The following is an 8,684-nucleotide window of genomic DNA, read 5'->3' as shown; positions in this document are numbered from 1 at the left end:
TTGCACTGTCAATCATTTTATCATGCATAATTTTGTAACACCATGCATTGCTTAATTGGAAATTATGGGTTCACTGAATTATGTAGATCTTCCAGAAGTTGATGCATTTCATTATGAAGAATCATATTTATTAATATTGTTACCAAGAATGAAGTTTTCCTAGATTCTTTTCTTCTTAAAGGAAAGAATTCTGTCAAGAGACAGAGTTTGTGCAGCATAGGGCAACAAATAGTTCATTAGTAAAAGTGAGTCTACTCAAAGACATGGAGCGGGCTGACCCAAGACAGGGACAGAGCCTCTCCTTAGGTTGTGTGAATATTTTATCACTATGGGTAGAATTGTCTTCACCTCTTCCTCTATATTATCTACCTCTCTCTCTGCTAACACGTAGTATCCTCCCTTTTTGTTCTCAAGGGTGTTTTTCAGGGTGTAAGCATGAACCTCTCTATTTTTTCTGATTTATTTAAGAAGTCCATTCAAAAAAGGAAAAAACTATAATGTATGTTCCTGGGAAGCAGGATGTACACTCTGTTTGTTAAGTGGGATGTTTCCCCTACCTTTCCAGAATTTCCCTCTTCTAATTACGTATTTTCTTGATTTATGGGCATGTGCAAGCTTGCCATCTTATCATAATTTCTTAGGAAAGCTCACTAACGGGGGGGCTAAATAGTAATTGTGTCTTGTTCTCAATATCCTTCTAAGCAAGGTGTTCATGCCCAACTTTGTTTTCAATATCCTGCAGAGGAAAAGGTCTGTGATCCCAGTTGAAGCAGCTGCAAGGAGCCTCCTAACCAGAGCTAGTTCCCTCTTTCTCCTGCTCATTTCTATTTTTCTACCTACCCTATCATTCCCTACTCAAGAGTTTGAGACCCTGAAATCTTTTAGGATAGGGACAGTGTGTCTCTTCTGTATCTATTTTCTGCTGAGGGGGGTGATGTTGTAGTTAGGGTCCTATTCTCTTGCTCTCTGTCAGGATGAAGGAGGTGTTGTCCCTGTGTTTTTGGCAAATAGGGGCTCGTATTTCTAGAGGAACAGGTTGGAATTTTTGAAGAATCATCAGTTTTAAGTGGAACTTCTGTAACCTGGAGAGGACAAACTTGACAAGTAGATTAAAAAGACATGGTCCAAATAGTAGTAGAAGCAATATACAAACTAAAGCCCCTAGTAAGGGTTGAAACCAAATTATGGAAGGTAGAATGTGTTTTACGCATCCCGGGTGGATTCAGCCATTGGACTTTCCTTTTCAAAATTATGAAGCCATTCTGTCTGACTATATATATTTTAAATATCTTTCCCTACTTGACTGGTGGTATTTATATAGGTGCAGCAATTCTTGTTAATAACTGCATACACCCACTTGTTCGGCTATCAGATAGTCAAGAGCTAACCAGTTATCAAAGTTGTTATTCATGAGTAAATCAAATGAGCATTGGAGTTGTTGAAGGGCATCTCCTGTGGTTTACGATAGGGTACATCCAGTCTCGTCATGATAGGCAAACCCTCCCCAAGGGGCTGCTAGAGCAATGGCACCCCAATACTAGCCAGAGTAAGCCCTATGGCCCGTTTGGCTCAGGAGTGAGTGATGTCGTGAATAGTGATTGAGATAGCCTTTGGACCCAGACTGTAAAGTACACTGACATTTAAACTGAGAGTTTCGGGGCAACCCGGTCCAACTCCCTTCCTTTCCGAGAGCTGCGACACTTTACTTTTAATAAACTATCCTCTCTTACAACTCCTCACCTCTCCTTGGTCCGTGCTTCCATTCTTTGGTTTCATTAGACACGATCCCGGCACAAAGAAAATATCCTACATCATTAGGGTTACTCCATGCCAGCTGCAGTGCCAGCTATGGAGCAGGAAGGCAGTGCAGATCTACCCTGTGCCTTGCTGGGTCGAAGTTGGCTGAGTGCTGGGCCTCTGTGATTCCCAGGGCTGATCCAAGCAGGAAGGGGCGCTGGGCTTCCGCAGCATCCAAGAAGAGCCAGAGTTTAATCTGCCTCTCCAGACAACTGCTTCCTCTTTCCCCAGGACACTGCCGGAGGTGGCTGGGCCCATCAGGACTAATTAGCTATTTTAATGAAATGAACAAGTTTTGCTCAGGTAGAAGGAATCCATACTTTTCTAGATGGAGAAATGCCGAGTGCCAAGGAGTCTTGCCAGCTGGGCTCTAAGCTAATGTACATGTGTGTACATGCATGTGCTCTCTGGACCCAGGCTGGATCTGTACCCCAGCAGCCTTGAGCAAAGAGGGCTTAGGGGAGCGGTGGGGGGTGTCACTTAACTGGCTCTGGTCGGTGATTTCCATGAACACTGTATAACATGCAGAAAACACAGGGACACCTATGTCATTCTCTACCTTTGGCCCAATCCCAGGCCTAGCTCAGTCTCCCAGAACTCACTGCTGCTCCTTGGGCCTGAAATCTCTCAAGGAGAAAGTTCCTGAGAACTGGCACTCAGTCCCTTCCAGCCCTCTGACTCCAAGTCCATGGGTTATAAGGCTCTGAGTCCAGGCCAGAGCCTGAGTTTGTGGCCTGCATCCTTCTGGTCCTTTCAAGAGCTGGAGCATCAAAGTCCATCTTTGGAGTTCCCCAGAGCCCCAAATATACCTTACTAGAATTTTCACAGCAACCCAACCCTGCCTTCAGCCCTTGTGCTGAGGTGTTCTAGCTGAACTCCACAGGGCCCCTTGGGCTGGTCTCTGTGGCTGGGTTTCCCCCAGATTCCTCAAAAATAAAATAAAATAAAATAAAATAAACTTGAATAGGGGGTGAGGTGTATGGAGCTAACATTTCTGGCAGTTAGATCCACTCTGACATAGAGGAGTGAGATTGAGGGGAAATCACTGGGGGGCCCCTGCTTAAAGGTGAGGCTGAGGTTAAGGCTGCTCGGCTGAGACTGAAGCATATGATGGTGGCTTAGGGGATGTCTATGACATGTCCAGCAGTCAGAGAGGCCATTGCCCTTTGCAATATTGTTGGGAAAGTTTACAAGCATGTTAATCTCCTGTTCCCCCAGAAGAGGCTGGGAATGTAATAGAACTAAGAGAACTAATATCATGTTGAAGATTTAGACGGTATAAGGAACGATTTTTAGTGGGGTACTGGGAGGGACACAGGTGAAGAGAAGAATAAGGGCTAAGAAGAAAATTAAACAGTAAAGGACAATTAAATTAATATATTTAATAATCAGGAGTTAGATATTGGTACTTAGTGATAACTTCTTTTAAAATAATTTGAGGTCTTCTAGTGTCTCCCAAGAGCACTGGGATCCAGTTGGCACATCTTCTCCTACATCTCCTCTCCAGGGTTTTATCTGGGAGTGATGGATCCAGCTACAGACTCCTGGTACCTTGACAGCTATAGGGGTAGAAAGTAATACTGTGAAGGGGCCCTTCCAACTGGGGATTATTTGGGATGTGGGGCACCATCTTTCCAAGATCTGATAAGATCTGGCTGCCAGGAAGTTACTGTGTTGGTGAGGGTGGCTTCTTCCCTGTAGGCGAGGGCAGAGACCCTTTTGTTCATAGGCTCTGAGGGCTTCCTGGAACGGCTCTAGAAAGGTGACATATTGAAGGAGGTTTGTAGCCTCTAAATCTAAAAGTATGTCAGATGAGAGGAAGGCCCTCCCATATAGAGCCTCATAAGGGCTGAGCTATAGAGAAGCCTGCAGGCATATTTGAACAACAGAGCTATTGGCATGAGGTCAAGCCATGGTTGAAAGGTTTCTTAACAGAGCTTCCTTAGGATGTTCTTAAGGATGTGGTTTGCTCTTTCTACTTTGCCAGGCCTCTGAAGTGTCCATGAAAAATGTAAAAAGTATCTTATCCCAAGGGCCTTAACTAACTGTTGGATAATATGTGAGGTAAGAGAAGGCCCATTGTCACTTTGTAAGGACTGGGGTAGGCCAAACCTAGGAATGACTTACTTTAGCAGTTGTTTGGAAACCTCTTGGGTCCTCTCTGTCTGGGTGGGGAATGCCTCTACCCACTTGGTGAAGGTATCAATAAGTACCAAGAGGTATTTAAATCCTCTGCATGTGAGCAATTGGGTAAAATCTAGTTGCCAATCCTCTCCTGATAGCTTTCCTGAGGCTGAATGGGTTGTATAAGCGGATGAGTCGTAGTCCCCTAGGGGCTGTTGTAAGTACAAAGCAGACAGACATGACATACCTGGTTGATTCTTATATATGCCTTTTGTAGTAAGCAGTTTCTATTATCCCACCCAAAGTGACAAAAATGATGGCGTTCTTTAATGACTTTCCATTGGAGAGACTGGGCAATGGGCAGCCATTGGTTTAGCTCATGCCATCCCTGAGAGTTAAGAGTGCATCCTCTTTGAGTGGCACAGTTTTTATCCTCTGAGGTATATAACGAGGAAAGAGTGTGCTTGATAAACAAGGGATGAAAGCCCCCATAATTTCTATTTAGAGATAATGGTGGCCTTGACCACCTGACCTGCCTGATGATTTCACTGAGTTATTTCATCTCATCCCTTTTGATGTCCCGGCAGTGGATTACTGCAACCTCCTTAGGCAAGTGTACGACCCCTAGGAAAGATAATATCTGAGGTTTGTGTTTTATAGGAGTGTCTGGCATTGAGGAATGCCTCTTATTTCCAACATGGAGAACTAAGAAATCACATTTAGAATCTGTATAGATAAAAATCCGTTTGTCTATTCCTAATTGTAAAGTCCTAGTTAGGGTGATTAGTTCAGCTAAATGAGCCAAGGCCCTGGGCGGCAATCTTTGTGTTGTGTCACTGGAATTAACCCCTGATCATTCACAAAAGGTGAAGGAATTCACAACCTCAAAAAGTTAAAGAGAAAGATGCCAGTACAGAAGTTACTGGGGCAGACAACTGCACCTAACTTCAGGTTAGCTTTTTCTTACATAGGAAAGCGTAGGTAAATTTCCTTATAGAAGATGTGATGTATAGACTGGGGTGATTTGATTGACATATGTTGGTTATATAACTAGATTCTTTCTGCACATGCTCTTACCCAGAATGCATACAGAAAAATCCATGGAGGGGGGGAGGACAAGCCCTAATGTTCATTTTATTTTCTTTTATTTTTTTTTTAATTTATTTTTTTAATTTATTGGGGTGACAATTGTTAGTAAAACTACATAGATTTCAGGTGTACAATTCTGTATTACATCATCTATAAATCCCATTGTGTGTTCACCACCCTGAGTCAGTTCTCCTTCCATCACCATGTATTTGATCCCCCTTACCCTCACCTCCCACCCTCCACCCACCTTACCCTCTGCATTTTATTTTAATTGTATTATAATGAGGCTAGAGTTCAAGTAACGGACAGGTTTTAAGAGTTTGCAAATGTGTGAGGAACCAGTTGATATCAGTTGGGTCTTATCTCCTCTTTTTAGGAGTGTTTTGGCACCTTTGATTTATTGCTAGGGGATGAGCCTGGGCAGTTCCTGGGGAGGGGATGCAGGCCTGGGCAGTCCCCTTTCAGGCTCACTTTTATTAACCCTTTTTTTGGCCTCATCATTTTGGTTTCTGGTTTCCAATGAGGTGACTATGGCATATTCTGAATGCCTGATTTCTTTCCTTACAGAGCTGCTACCATCAGTAAACCAAGTTTCATCAGGGTTTTTTAGTGTCTGGTCTTTTAAGTCTTTCTTTCTAGCATAAGTCAGGTTGATGGTTTCCTCGCAGGAGTGTATTGGGGTGCCCTCCTCTGGGCAAGGTAGTAAGGTGGCAGGGTGAAGGGCAGTGCACATTTGGGCAGCAATGTCAGGATTTTCTAACAGCAGGACCTGATATTTTAATATCCTGCTATCTGTCATCCGAGGGGGACCCTTGAAGGCCTGTAAGGTAGCCCCCTAAGTGGGAGGTGAAAACCTCTAAGGACTGTCCTAGGGATTTTAGAAGCCTCATGTGCTAGAAGGGCAGTTGCTGCTACTGCCCAGAGGCAACCTGGCCAGCCCTGTGCTACCAGGTCTGATCTCTTAAATATCCGACTGGGCGCGAGTGCAGCCCAACTGTTGGGTTAATACCCCTAGTGCTACACCTTGATTTTCTGTGATGTATAGCTGGTACAGTTTTGTGAGCTGAGGCAGCCCTCAGGCCAGGGCCTGAGGAAGGTCTTTCTTCAATTGCTGAAGGCTTGTTGTTCTGGCCTCCAAACAAGGGGACCTTGTTCCTCAATCTCTTTGAGGGTTTCATATAGAGGCTGCACCCTGAGCCCAGATTCTATTAGCTAGAGTCTACAGTAACAAGATTCCAAGGAAGGTTCTGGGCTGCCTCTTGGTCATAGGAGAGGAGAGCTGAGTAGTTGCCCTGGCCCTGTCAGGGGATAACCTTTGTTCTCCTAGGGTAAGGATTAGTCCTGGGTATTGGACTGACTAGCTGGGCATTTGGTTCAGAGACCTTACAGCCTAGTTCAGCTACAAAGTTTAAGGTCTGCATTGCATGCAGTTGTGCTAATTCTTGATTTGGGGAGCAAATGAGTAAATCATCTACATACTGAATAAGTGCTCCTTACTCAAGGGATAGGCAGGCTAGGTCCCTAGCTAAAGCCTGAGCAAAAAGGTGTGGGCTCTCCCAAAAGCCTTGTGGGAGGACAATCCAAGTGAGCTGCTGACAATGCTAGCCCTGTCCCATTCAAAGACAAATAGGAACTGACAGGAAGGATTGAGGGGTATACAAAAGAAGGTGTCCTTTACATCTAGGATTTTAACTATTTTGTCTCTGGAGATATCTACTTGAGGTTTGTATATGGGCTTGGACCTGCAGGGTGGAGGGAATTGCTGTTTCATTAATGATCCTTAGATCTTGGACTAATCTATATTTGCCCAGACTTTTTTTTATATAACAAGGATTGGTGTGTTGCAGGGAGAGGAGACTGGCTTTCACAAACTGTACTTGAGAAATCTGTTAATAAGGGGTCGTAGGCCATCTTTTGCTTCGGGTTTCAGTGAATATTGTCTCTGGTGGAGGTAAAAGGAGAGATCTTTAAGTAGAATTTTAGCTGGAGTAGCATTTTTTGACACATCCTAGGATTTCTGTTGCTCAAACCTCTGGGTTTACTAGGTCCAACCATTTGGGTTTTTTAGGGATAGAGGTTCCCTTTTCAGAGAGTAATATAAGTTTATGAGGGAGAGGGCTTCCAAACATTAGATGTGCTCCCACTCTCTGGAGAACATCCTTGCCCAGAAGAGAGAAAATAGAGCCTTTCTGCATGAACAGCATAGAGGAGGGGTAAACTTCCAGGTCATGGGCTATCTCTCTACCCTCAATATTTGGCAGGATTTGAGAGAGAGAGAGCACCAGAGCAAGAGTTCAGCATGGAATAGGCCCCTCCTGAATCAAGTAGAAAATCTACGGTCCTACCAGCCACATTCAAGGTCACCCTAGGCTCCATCTCCTCAATGGCAATTCCATGAACCGGGGGAGCTTTGGGCCTTTTCTGTTCAAGACCATGATGGGTTGGGGATCCGACCAGGTGGCCCTTCTGTCCTCTGGGAAACCTTTTCCCAGTGGCCAAACTTCTTGCAGCTGGGGCATGGTATTCATGGCTTTCTCTCCTCTGGGAATTTGTGTTACCAGTGGCTTGTCTTTCCACGGTTGTTGTCCTCTCCTGGGGTTTCCTTCCTTGGGTGAGCCAGAGTTGGCTCTCAGACTTGTAAATCAGCCAATAATTGAGCCCATCTCTTAGTAATCCTTTGCCTTTCTGTCTCCTGTTCTCTCTCTCTGACCTTTTCCTTCTCCTCTTGGTCCCGACTATAAAAGACCGAGGAGGCCATCTTAAGGAGCTCCCCCAGCTGAGTGCTGGGCCCTAGTGCTAGTTTCTGTAACTTCCTCCCTATGTTTGGGGCAGACTGAGTAATGAACCGTTCTTTGAGCATTGACTCCCCCTCAGGAGAATCAGGATCTGTATTGTATATTTATTGAGAGCTTCCCTGAATCACTCAAGTAAAACTGTGGGATTCTCAGAGGGGCTCTGGTCAATAGTACTTAGCTTGTGGTAATTAGTTGGCTTAAACTTACTTTGTCTCATGTCCTCAGTTAAACAAAGAACTAGATGATTTCATTGGCAAGCACCTTCTGGGGAGTTATAGACCCAGTAGGGGTCAGCGTTAGGTATAGCCATGGCCCCTATTGGATAATTAGGGTCAGTCAGATAGAGACCATCCGCATAGCAGGTGGCAGCCTCTATAATCATCTTCCTTTCTACTTCAGAGAGAATATGCACTATGATGGCATGAACGTTTTTCCAGGTGAGGTCAAAAGTAAGAGAGAGCCTCTGAAACCCCTTTATACATTTTTCAGGGTTGTCAGAGTAGCTCCCTAAGCCTGTCTTTATTTGGAGGAGGTCCTGGATGGAGAAGGGAACCTGCACCCTCCTAGAGCTGCCTGTTAGGCCTCCCCTTACCTCCTGGAGGAGGCAGATCTTTGGAGCACAAGGGGACCCTGGCATGGAAGCAAAGGTCCTTGTGGGTCTGAGGAGAGGTAGTTAGGAGATGCCATCTCCTGTGGTCCCTTAGGGGGAGGGGTTCCGAGGACATGTGTTGGGCTGTCCCCAAGATCAGGACCTCTGGGTGGATGAGTTAACATGGTAGAACTGAAGGGTCTGTCTTACCAGAGTGACAGAGGTCTGAGTCACCTCTGAGGGACATAAAGGCATGAACATATGGCACTTTTGTCATTTTTCTAGTTTGC

This window comes from Rhinolophus sinicus, linkage group LG14, assembly GCF_036562045.2.
Source record: "Rhinolophus sinicus isolate RSC01 linkage group LG14, ASM3656204v1, whole genome shotgun sequence".
NCBI classification, from domain to species: Eukaryota; Metazoa; Chordata; class Mammalia; order Chiroptera; family Rhinolophidae; genus Rhinolophus; species Rhinolophus sinicus.
The sequence above is the reverse complement of the archived record's forward strand: the minus strand, read 5'-3'. Positions refer to the sequence as shown.